Source organism: Colius striatus, chromosome 12 (genome assembly GCF_028858725.1).
Source record: "Colius striatus isolate bColStr4 chromosome 12, bColStr4.1.hap1, whole genome shotgun sequence".
Classification (NCBI taxonomy): Eukaryota; Metazoa; Chordata; class Aves; order Coliiformes; family Coliidae; genus Colius; species Colius striatus.
The window spans coordinates 27,680,259-27,693,211 of NC_084770.1; the positions used below are offsets into that span (position 1 = coordinate 27,680,259).

Genomic DNA, 12,953 nt, shown 5'->3' on the forward strand with positions numbered 1-12,953 from the left:
AAATAGAAGTCCCCCCACCACACATCCAAGCTCCAATCGCTAATTTGGAAGTGGGGAAGGATGATAGAGGTGAAAGGCAAGCCAGCAAGCACGGTACCTTCCTGTCCTGCAGAGAGGATGTTTGTTAAATGAAGTTTGTGCAATGTCGATGTTTTTAATTATTAGCCCTGCACCCTCAGGGAACTGAAGGGGAACATCAGTATAAAAACACATGGAATCTGAACTGATTTTTGCTTTAGCTCACTCTGCCCATTTTCCTACACACAATTAATTTTCCTCATCATTCCTAAGTTGCACTCAGTGACCAGTTTTCCCATTCATGCCTCGCTCTCTCCCAGACCCCGACAAACTGAACACAAGAACCTGCTCTGAAGCAGAAATTTGAGGTCTCTGGAATAACTGCTTTTGATAACATGCAAGTATTCCTGTATTTATGGGAACATGGATGGTATTGAGTCTTCAGTAAAATTACCATTAGGTATTGTTATTGAACAAGAGATTTCTCTGGTTTTCCTCTTCTAATCCTGTGGCTTGGAGGACATCATTAAAGCACTTGAACTTTTGGACACAAATAATTGATCACTGTAAACAATACTCTTGTGGGTGAAATGGGGGGGCCGAGTACGTTAAGGCGAGGAGGCAAACGAGTTGTCACGAGTTGACACCCTGCCCAGGCACCACAAGGATCCATCTCCCCCTGCCCCGGCCCCTCCTCAGAAAGGCTGTCGGTCTGTGCCGAGGCAGGGACACGGCTCCGAGCACAGGGCTGCCGCTCAGAAACCGCTGCTGCCACGTCACAGACACTCCGGGAGCTGGCTCGGGTTCCTCTGACAAAAACCCGCCTGGGCTGTGGATGCCAGCAGCACCCCGTAGCACAGGCGAGCAGGCTGGTGCCTACCGAGACCGAGGTGAGACAGGCAACAGCAGAGCTCTGGGGAGCTGGGCAAACCACAGCACCCCCAGACTTGAGGCACTTCTGCTTCCCAGCAGCAGCTGGGGGTGCGGGGGAGGTTGTATATCTAGGACTTGGAGGCCAGCACTCTGAACCTCATGCCAGGTGCACATTGCTTTTCTGGTGCTTTCACTCCCTTGTGTTCGTCTCCCCAGCTCAAAGCAAGCAGCTTCCTCTCAATGCTCTAACTTTGCTGCCACATCCAATTAACTCTCACATGGGCAAGTACTGCAATCCCCACTGCCACAGAACCAGAGGAGCCTCACAGCCCCCAGACGAGAACATCTTACCAAAACATCAACATCCTTCTCTCTCAGCTCATCTCATTATCTGGTTCAGCAGGGCCCCTCTGTGGGGACTTGACACCTTGTGCCCGTGGGACAACTGCATGCCCCTCTCCTGCTCTGTCTCTCGTGTTGCTGCAGCTGCTGGGGTTGCTAGGGCATCATGGATTTCTGGCTTTAATCACAGATTCCTCTCTGGGACTGTTTGAGAGGGTATCTTCCCCATGTGTTTCTGTAGCCCTTCCTTTATCTACAGCTGCAAGTGGCAGGAGGGAAGCCTGCCAGGCTCAGAAGATACTGGAAGGCCTAGAGCATCTCACTGTGTGCCACCCTCAAATAAGGGTTTCTGTGGAAGGAAACCCATCACAGGCTGTTCTCTTTCAGGAAGGATCTTCCACAAGAGAAGAGGATAGTGGGGGGGGACGGGGAGAGCTCACCCCTCCTCTCACAGTCAGTAAGTACAGCAGTGTCCTGCATGTGGACACTATGCTAGGAGGCCCCTTTCAACCTGTCAGCACATGGACCATCTGCTTCCCACCCTGTCCCTCTTCTCCCGTAAGGGTATAGGCAGAAGGGAGCCTGCAGGGCTGCATGGTGCCTTTTCTTGTTTCCTTGCCTGTAAGTCCCATCTCACATTAAACAAGAACCAAAACACACCACCCAAACCAAGAAAGTATGTGCTTCACATTTGTAAGTCGGGCACAGGGATTTTTGGTAGCTGACAGAAAAGCAGACAGAAGGTGGCCAACCCCCTGACAAACTCTAACCTGCCCCTGTCCTTCTAGTGTCACATATTTTGGCAGCATTACAACAGGCCTTCATGACTTGTGAGAAAACTGAAAAGGAAGCCTTCCAAGGAGAGCACCAAGGTGCAAAAGAAGGGGTGAAGGACTGGGCAATACACAGTTCTCATGGCTTATCAAACTGGCAGCTCCTATCAGCAGTCTGAGGGAGGAGGACATGGAAGGAGGACATCAGAAACATGAAACACATACAGAGATAAAACGAATACTGAACAAGTTTGGGGTTTGGGTTTTTGGAACACATGTTCCGAAAGTGTGAAAGCAAAGGTTGAGAAGGTAAGAAGCTTTCCACAATCATGCCACCCCAGGACTCTTAGGGAAGGGAGAGGAAACTTTCAGTCCCTTAAACCACAGGAACAAAGACCACAAAAAGGTTGGTCTTTCCTGGCACATTCACCCTCAGCTGAGCTGGGATTTTGCAAAGGATTTCTTCTAGCCTGTTCTTATTTTCTGTTGTTATAAGAGATCCCTACTTCTCCTGCCAGCAACTGCAAGCCTTATTTGGAAGGCAAGCCAAGTATGCTCCAAAGAGTGTGTGCTGTGACTTTATTTCCTGTTAAATATAACTCCACATTTCTAAAACTGCACAAATAAGTACCCTTTTTGTACACTGACTGAAGAAAAGTGGGAGGGGATTTGGGATGCAGGACACTCATATGCCACACAGTACTGGGGTTCTCAGCCAGAGCAAGCAAGATACATCTCTTGGCTGTAAACCTATCGCTGTAGCTGGCCATGGGATCTTCCAACAGAGTATTCTTATTTCCACAGGAAAACCTCTCTGACATTGAAATGAAGTGACTGAATGCAAGTCCACCCTGCGTATGTCTCAGTGGCTCTGAGAACAGGTTGTCTTTATTTGCCACAAGGGAGGGAAGTCTCAGAGACATGCAAGTCAGAGCCCTCTCTTCTCCATTCACACATCAATACCAGGAAGAAATGCTCCTGTAAGGCTCAGTTCTGCCACTCTGTACGTAATGCAACCTCCCCATATTCAGAGACCAACTGTAAGGACCCCAGGTGAGAACTGCTGGTAGAAAGTGAAAAGCCTACCCAAGCCTAGAGACTAATCCCAACTCCAGCCACTTAGTCACCTTGAGAAGAAGGCAGATCAGTGAGTGCAGGTGTTTGAGTCACACGGGAGCCAGGTGGAGCACAAGGAGCACAGGGGAATGCAACACCACTTGCATTTCTCCTGTTAAATCTACGTTGTTTCTCTCTCACACAGGCAGAAGAGCTGGCCAGACGTTGAAGGAAGGTGACTAACCTCAGGAGGCCCTTCAGGCCAAAATGTCTGTTTAAAAAACCTTATTTCCTGGGCATCCTGACAAGAAAATTATGCAATCATCAACCAGCAAAAAATACATACCCTGCCATTCCTAGACTGGGTGCTCTATCAAAAGGGGCAAGCAAAACAGGTGGGAAGAACAGGAGCAAGTTACAGATGTGGACAGAGTTCTAGTATGAACAAGTAGCTTCAATCCCTCTAGAATGCAGAGAGAGGAAAAGCTACCAGTTAAGGGGTAGATATCCACATTGTTTTACAAGGGGATGCTGTGAGAAAATGAGGCACAGTGGATAATGCAGGCAAACCAGCCACAAGACTCAAGCTCTGCTCTTTGTTTTGCCATGGATTTGGTGAACTGACAGGTGAAATTGCCTCAGCTGGCCTGGCTGCACACACAGAGCGGGCTCCAGTTACTCTGTAGACTCATCATTTCATTGCAGGTTGTTCTGAACACTGTGATCCTTGGATGCCAGGTGCTATCACCAAACAAACGCCACTACAGAGGTGAGCAAGAAAGTTCAACGGACAGTTTAATAAAATCAGTGCAAAAGCAAAGCAAAAGGAAGCCACAGAGTCCATCCTTCCACTTGCACTGGGAGAAAAATCTGATTATTTAACACAAATGTGGCTTTCAGAAGAAGTTGGGATTTCAAATAACTAAGATAAAACAGAACAGGTAAAATGGAAAGAGAGGGGAACAGAAGCAACACTTTCACAGACCAAGAATGACTGAGGTGAATTTCTCATCTGTACTTTGGAGATTGTTACAGGAACTGACAAGGTTGTCAAAGCAGAAGCAGATTTGAGGTTCTTGGCACTGGGGAGTCAATAAACACTTTGAAGAGGAATATTTTTTGAACACGAGGGACAAAGTGAAATAAATGATCTTCCTGCGTTGCTTTACAGCTTCACAGTAAAGCAAAACACTGACTGAAGGATGGGAAAAGAGATTCAGAAAACAAAATACATTGCCTGGAAAGTGGCAATAGCACAGAGTAGCAAAAGTCGAAGAAATCACAGAAATGTGAACATGTGGCAAAAGGCTGATGGTCCCAGTCTCTGGACCAACATCCTGCTCAAAGCAGCATCAGACCAGGGCATTCAGGGCTTTCACTGGACTGGTCTTGAAAACCTTCAAAGCTTGCACAAACTTTCTTGGCAACCTGTTCCTATCCCAACGGTGAAAAAGGTTTCTTACTTCAGTCAGAATACTTAATTCCAATTTTGGTGCTTGATGCCGATCTGAACTTGGCTTTTTAATGTAAATTACCAGCTCACTGTGTGCTCATCACACACAGCGGTGCTGCAGCACTGCTCTGTTCAACCTGCACTGCAAAACAAAAGTCTTCCACAAATAATTAGCTGAGAGCTACTTCCATAAGCCTGCTGATAACGTGGTTACCCAAGAAGTGAGTATTGTGGAGGTGCTGCAGAACAAAGTGCACACTATTTCCTTTCTGCTCTTCAAAAGGAAACTTTCACTTGGTCCTACTTTGGCTACTGGGTTGGAGTTCTTTGGTTTACCTTTCCAGTGTCTCGTGTTCCCTCTCCCTTGGCAACTGTGTTAGAAAATGAACACGTGGCAGGTTTTTTTTTTTGTTAAGAGATGCTGCCAGCAGCTCTCTTGTCCTACACTGAGCACAGCTTAGGAAGGCAAAGAAGTCAAAGCCCTAAACTCTTAGGTACTCTTAGAACGATATTTGCAAGGCAGAATTTAAGGATCTACTTACAGCACAGAGACTCAATTAGGTAAAAATACACAGCAAACCAACAAACAAAAGTGGCAAATCAAATGAAACGTCCCAAATAACATATTTTCCGGAGGGGCAGGTGGACAACTTGGAACTCACGCATGCAAACTCTAATCAGACATTTATTTTTCTCTGTTTTGCTTTTTGCTTAGCTAGTTTGATTCAAGGCATTGCACAGAAAATCCTAAGCAAGGTTGTTCACAGCCCCTGAAAGATTTCAATTGGATAACAAAGGCCTGAGAGAATGCCTGAGCTCCACTTTTATAAACTTTCTTCGTGCTCTGGTATGCCAAGTCAAACTCCTCCACAAGACTCTCCAATTCTGTATTTTTTTTCCTTCACTTCCATTTTTCAGTTACAATAAGCAGTTTGAAAATATGACCCAGAAAAGTTAGCATTATAGTGACAAATCAAATCCTCGAGAGAATAAAGCACTAAACTTGTTTGGAGAGAAAAGGAACAATTTTAAATTAAAGTCTTCAGATTAGAAGTGATTCCTCTGAAAAGACATTAAAGTAAGTACCTGATTCCAACTGCTACTCTCTAAACATGATGCTAGGACTCTATTTAAGCGCAGCCTTCCCTTTGTCCTATTCATAGCACATGCAACAGGGCTCAACATATCCACAGACAAGCACTAATTCCTAATCTCTACTAGGACAAGCAAAAGGCTCTTCATGTGTTAGACAGAATTACATCACGATGATCTAAACTGACAGTGAAAAAAACAGTCTTCTCTTCCAAATCTGCAGGGCCAATCTAAGCCTGGTATGAAAGACCAGAGAGAGAGAGAGAGAGACAGCAAGAACTCAGAGTAAAACTGTTTCCACTAATTGTTACAAACAATATTATTTTACCCTTAGAACCTCTTTTCATAGCTGAACCATTTACAGTCCCACCCTGCTCATCTTTGTGCTGAACTAGGAAGGTGCATGTGCCATTTTAGGTGCAAACTTTTTGCTCTGTGCTGTCCAGTCCTCCACCCACACGCTGTTATTGTCTCTTGGATTAACAGCATAGTGCCCTAAGCAACAGGAGTTTTCAAATAAAATGGAGGGGTTAACATTTCTTAAACTTCCAAGAACCTCTAAATTTCTCTCAGTACTCACTGCTTGCTCACCTTTTTGCCCACAACTCTGCTGCAACCGAAGCCATCAACTCGGCATTTTGATTTCTTTACTCTAGGAGCTGGAGTAGAACTTTTAAATTTCCACCACGATAACCAGTTCTACTTCCAAGCAACAGTCACGTATCTACAATTCTCCACAGATGTCAAGGGTCCTGGCAAGACCAGGCACCTGAATCTCAGCAGGCTACACCAACTGCTGAAGTGTTCATATGCAGCGACAAGCCAAACACAACATATTTCTGTTCATACACTCACCCTGCCTTCTCTCTGAGTTGTTCCTCTCAGCTTTCCTTTCAACTGCTCCAACACAAGTTTATATTCAGCTTTATCACTTAAACAGAGATAACAGCAAACTTACTTTCAACCATGCAATGGAAACAGCTGGTGCATGGTTTGCCAACAGCAGAGGCCGTCTCTCCTGTCTGGGGAGTGTAGGGAGGTCAGACGGCCCACGCTGTCTCCAGTGCCTACTGGAGACACACAAACACCCCCAACTCCTCACCCACGGCTAGGGCAAGTAGCAACAAGTCCATTCCCCTCACTCCTGGCCTCTTGCTTTGCTGGGGCTTTGCCTCTGTCCCTGACAGTGGGGAAATCTTCCTTGCATTAACTCTAACCCTTATGCTGTTCCTTTTTCCCCCAAAGTGAACCGTATACTCGTTGGTGCTCAGCGTCCCTGCTCCTGCCTAGGTTGTGTTTGTTGCTCATCTTTGCCAAATATCCAGTTTATTTTGTGAAATGTCCAGTTTAATGCCCAGTGCCAGAAATGCAGGGATAGACAGAAGCACAGTCCCAGAAGCAACAAGGAGAGAACCAGCTAGGGGTAGAGCTGCAGGTGGTACCCACTCTGAAACATCAGTCGACCAAAACTAGTGATGGTGGGGGGAAAAGAGCCAGGGGAGTGTTGTCCATGCTATGTGTCAATGCCCTAAACCATGCCCAACATTTGAATGACGCAAGAAAATGATCATTCCACCTGTCCACTCTGACAAAAGATATGCTGAAGGTTAGCTCTGCCAGTCATACCTGCCTCTTGACATTTACTCTGATACCACACCTGTAATCTTCCCTCAAAACCACAGTCCTGAAACACACCTTCTCAACTGGCCCATGTCAGACTACTTCATGGGCTTTGAGAGACCCCCATAAGCAGTTTTCAGCTTAAGAACAGTGGGAAAGGCTGGGTCCCACCACCTCCCAGCTGAATGGAAATAGAAAAACAGGCCGGGGTTCCAAGTCTTTCCACCTTAAAACCCAGGCAGCTGCTGAGAAATCAGACCACAACATGCACAGCTACAGCACACAAGTACCAACTGCCATGGTATCTGCACTCACTTCCAGGTTTGTTCAGTCTCAGGTATTTCTTCTGCAGATTAGAGGTATGCTGTACACACAAATTACATGCATGGATGCTTTTATCAGAATCCCCCCAATTTGTGAGATGTGTTTATGTACTAGTCCCTTGGGGAATTCTGTTTGTTGGGTTTGGGGTTGGTTTGGTTGGTTGGTCGGTTTTCTTCCATTAATGCTAAATAACTCTATCAGTTACCATATCAGACTTTTCCCCAATGGTTCTTTCTCATGAGTGAAAAATCCTTCATAAAGACAAAACTGTTGCTGGAGAACAGTTCCAGACACTGAGGGGCTGAGGGTAAGAGAACCTGGTCCTGCATCAACAAGAAAACCCGTTTAATTTTACAATGAAATTAAACAGTGTCATATAGGAGGTCACAGCAATATTACTGTGCTCTTCAGTCCTCTCAAAGGCAAAACTCTTCCTGTGAATCATCATTTCTTGGTGTCTTACAGCTACTGAACCAATCTCTTCTTCCAGGGCTGTTTTTCCATTCATGTTAAACTCATTACGATTTCCTCTAACCCAGCCTTTTGTGGTCCATCTTTTCTCTCAGGTTTGTCCCTGTTTTTTTTCTGCCAGCTGCTTTGCAAGTGCCTATTTTGTGACTCTAGCTGGACATAGCTCCTTGCCTCAACCCCTGCTCCTCACAAAAGAGCGACGTGCCTCTGTCGCTGCCTCAGCAACACCACCAGCTCCAGTGGCACGGCAGCTGGGCCTGGGGCTGCCCTGCTCCCACCCACCCACCTGACCCTTCAGCTCTGCTCAGGGGGGCAGCGGTTTCCTCCCAAAAGTGCAACCGAAGAGACTTCACTGGGGCAAGAGCATTCCTAGGACTGTAAATATAATACCAAGTTCCACCCCTCCCCAACACCGCTACCATGGGCTTTATTTAGAGTGGTAAGCAGAGATCCAGCTGCCTTTCTCATTTATGCAGAGTCAGGTACATAAGTGCACACCCTCTGCCTTTGCAGAAGCCACCTATTTAGCCCTCCCCAAAAGACAGGAATGCACTGACACAAACCAAAGTGACAGTACACCAAGATTAAATCAAGTGTCGTCTGGTTGGGTTTTTATTAACCAGCTGAAGAAATTAACTCTGTGAAGAATAACACACCCAGGTTATTTACATGCTAATATATCAACTAGTGATTGGCAAAATACACCTTCAAAAACCTGCCAGATGCAAGATTCATCTCTCATGACCAGTTCTGTTAAGTGACATCTACCATCAAGTTCAGAGAAAAGTGTGTGTATGGTATGGTAGCTGCTGGAGAGGATACTCCTGTTTCTGAGAGACTTCTGGGAAAATATCAGAGCTTGTGTAGCACCTTCAGATCATCTGAATGATGGAAAAAAGAACCTCTTTGCCTTTAATATACATTAGTTTCTTATTAAATGAAATAAACCTGCAACACTGGACACAGCCTGACTACCTTTCCTTGTTAGAACTGAAACTCTCAACACACAAATCTTGTAGCGACACAAAGTCTTCCATACACACAAAAGATTCTGAACAAGGAAGCTTTTCCCTCTGGCTTTGGATAGGACTTTTTGTCCTTCTTTAAGTGATACATCTTTCTTCAATCTGGCTCCCTGATTCTCCTCACACCATGAGAGATATGGGGCAATGTGAGTTCACAGAAGGAAGGTGGGGAAAAGAGCCACTAGAATTGTTAGGCATGTAGGATTTTTCCACTTTAGATGGTAAATGTAAATCACAAGATTTTAATAGCAGATTTTTAGCACATAAACAGTCTTTATTTTAAAGCTAAAGGACAGCTAAATATAAAGCCTGATGCTGAATTCTCTCAGGTATAATCCCACACCCAGGAAAAGTCTGTAACTCCAAACTATCCTCCTAAACCTAGGGATTTCTGAAGTGAAAAAAATCTCTTGAAACAAGCCCTGAACTCAGGATACTAGACTCTTGCTCTTGCCTGGCACGAGCTCCTGGGGTCCAGAGATCAGCTCTTGTGTCTCTTGAGCACAATCCTTCCCCAAAGAGCCCTACTGACCAGGACCCTCCCTCCCACTCCAAATGCAGCCACAGCCCACAGTAAATACCAGATTCTGCTGGAAGAGCTTCTAGACCAAAGCCTCAGAAAAACCAGCAAGCAAAACAAAAAGCCACCAGCAAATGCCACCACACTACACAGCACAGCCTGACGCCCTCTTCCTTCAAGGTTAGACTAAATAGGAAGAGGAACAGAGGTCTAAACCCACAGTTGGGTTTTTCTTTCCTATCTCTTCTTTATCAGTTTTTGTATTTGAATACATGTAACACCCACTTAACTCTTGCACAGATCCCTGTTGCAAAAGCTTTAGAGGCTCTGGGCCTCTCAGGAAGGACAAGTCAGACTCGTTATGTCCAGGGTGAACATGCCTTTCTCAGCCTACTTGGAAAAAACCCTGTTGCAAACTTCTGCAATAGTGCATGTCTGCATCAAGACTCTTAACAGCTTTTCCATAAGGCCAGTGCTACAGAGAGGAGGCCACTATTGTGCTCCATCTCCCCAGAAGGCTTGTACCTCTCCTTAGGGCTGTGCCTACTCTTCCTCCTGAGGACAAGCACCACTGAATTGCAACTTCTCTTTTTCTGGTGCCAAGGAAAGCGCAAAGGCCCTTTCCAGACCCCGTCTCTCCTGTTTGCCAGTTTCACAACACTCATGAGGATGCTTGCCAAAGTCTTGCTGTGTTGCTTTATGGTTCATTTTATAAGCTCTGCACAGCACAGGCCTGAGGATTTCCTTTTGTAGAATTCTCAAAGGTGAAACATTGTTGAGGGACTTTTTTGAGAACCAAATACATCACATCAATCTGATGTTCTACAGAAACTCATGTTTCAGGTTGGCAGACACTCTCCCAGTTGTGGTTACCACGCAAAAGAAAGGGTATGTTTTGGGAAAGGTATTATCAGCTGAAATATTGTAACCAGTTTTCTTTGAAAAGGTGTAAACATCACAGGCTGGCTTGTCTGGGATGGCTCTCTGCTCTGATAGCAGCTGCCAAACCCAAACTTACAGATCTTTCTTCTAATAGACCACACTGTCTTCACAAGAAGCTTAATGTGATCTGGAAAAGACCAGATACTTGCCTAAGAACAACTGCCCTTATCCTACACAAAGTAAGTTATTACTGTCACCAAAATTCTAATGTTATGATCCAATTCCAGACCAAGAGGAAACCTCTTCCCTGATCACCCCATGCTAGAGAAGAGAGGTCCATGAAAACGTGGGGAACGTTAATGAACTGGAACACCTACAAAGTTGCATCACAAACTTGGACACGTACAAAGCAGCATCACAAACTTTAACATGTAGCATCACCTTTTCAGGTAGAACTGGGGGAGAGGAAGGAAAGATGACAACAAGAAGTCAGTTGACTTGCCAGGAAGGAGACAGAAGCAGAACACCTAAACAATTTCTATGGGACAGACACAAAGCAATCTTTCTTATCTGCTTCTTAGAAGTCACTTCAGAAAACTGGCTTCTGAGAATGACTGAGGCTTACTATATCTTGCCGCAGTGGAAGAGCTCAGGCTAGATGGGTATGCTGCCTGTTCCACCTTATGCTTACAAGCCTTCAGATCTTGTTACCTCCTGATCTAGCAAGATCTTTTCCTGCACCTGTCATTCTGATCTGTGAAAAACTATACTACTGGGGGCTTCTCTGGAAGGAGGAGGTTGGGACTTTTTTTGCAGTTGGAGCGTGTAGGTGGCCTTGCCTATGGTTTGGGCCATGGTGCATGAAAAATCACACATAAACAGGATGACTATTTTCTAACAGGCCAGATCTACACGGGTGAATTGTTACAGATCCAGAGTTTTCAGCAGAAACATGACTACAAATTGTGTTTCTGCTTCCTTTCCTGCCTTGCCTCTAACAGGGGAGCCAACCCCACACATGGGATAATATCTGAAGCACCTTCCAGGCTGGTTCAGGCAGAAAAAAAACAAGCAGGAAAAAAGCCATTATAGTTTCCGCTAAATTATCTTCTAGTGGGAAAAACAGAGACCAAATCAGCAGGCAGCAGCCTCACTCAACAGAACACAGGCAATAAAGCAACACAGCACCTATCTGTGTGCAGAATTTTTTCTGGCATTACACAACAGTATGGGAAAAGAAGCGACTCCAACTCCTCGAGACTTAACGTCTCTGATCTTCACTTCCTAGACACAGCGCTGCAAATTTGGATTCAAATTCTAAACTAGAGCTGTGAATTCGGGGGCCTGGGCTCATCTCATCAGTTATGAGTGAACTGTTGTTGCCATTACTTACATTCCCAGCACGACCTACTCTTTTGCTGCTCTTGCATCTCATCTTTCAGTGGAAGAGATCGCTCTTGCCAGCTGGGAATCCTTCCTACTCTTTGGGGAAGGCCATCATGACAAGTGCCACTTATCATGTGTCAGGCCACTTCAGCTACCGCCAAGCTGGGCCCGAGAACCATGAGCTCCCCACACTTAATCCTCTTCAGGTCTGCTTGGTGGCTGGGTCACCCAGCTCTAGAAATCCCCTGCAGCAAAGCCGCACCACAGGACCAGCGAGCGGTTCAGTGAGGATGCAGAATTTCGGGGCCGGCTCTGCCTCTCGAGCCACAGCTGAGGCAAAAACCCCTCCTCCGGAGTGACCTGTGACAAGAGGCCTCTCTCAAGAGGAGAGCGTGACACAGGCGCTGCAGCCGTGAGCCCGAGGCAGGGCGGGCCCCGGGGCGGGAGGCGGCCGCAGCGGCACGGTCGAGGCGTGCGAGCCCCCGCGGCCCCGGCCCCGCAGCCCCGGCCCGCGGGGCGAAGGGCAGCCGCGGCGCAGAGGGAAGCGCGGCATGACTCATCCGTTTTGTCCGCAGCCCGGCCGGCACCCGAGCGCTCCCCGACGCAGCGGGCAGCGGCCTCAGCCTGAGGGAGCGGCGGCGGCACCCTCCGCCGGGCCCACTCTCCCGTCTCGCTGCTCGAGGGGGTGGGCGGGCGGGGGGAGGTGTGGGGGGGAACGACGCCCCGGCGGCACGTGGCCCACCCCGCGCCAATCGGAAAGGCCGGGACCATAGAGCCGAGCCGGGCGCTCGCTAGATGTTCCGCCTGACGAGCCCGTCTCTCTGCTGCCGCCATCTTGTCGGAGGCAGCGGAACCCGCCCGGCCGCAGAGCCGGCCTTCGCGCCCTCCCCGCCGCTCACCCGGGGCGCCCCTCGCCACGCGTCCCCCTCTCGCGCGCCTGGCGCTACGGGCCGCCAGCGCCGGCCTTACCTCTAGTAGGCCCGCGGCGAAGCCTATGCTGGGTACGAGGCCGAGGGGCCGGCCGCCATCTTGGTGAAGAAGAGGGATGTGCGTGACCTACCAGCACACGGGCGGCCCCTCCCACCCCTGCCCGTGCCCGGCCGGTTGCTGTGGGAACG

At 47.5% G+C, this 12,953-nt stretch overlaps 1 protein-coding gene across 1 annotated transcript in view; it reads right to left on the reverse strand.

Annotated features, from left to right (window-relative positions):
• Positions 1-12,924, reverse strand: part of HDLBP (high density lipoprotein binding protein) — a 36,295-nt gene extending 23,371 nt beyond the window's left edge. Inside the window, exon 1 of the mRNA XM_062005634.1 lies at positions 12,805-12,924. The gene's annotated coding sequence lies outside the window, so the exon portion shown is untranslated. The remainder of the gene's footprint in view (positions 1-12,804) is intronic.
• Between the last annotated feature and the right edge of the window lie 29 nt (positions 12,925-12,953).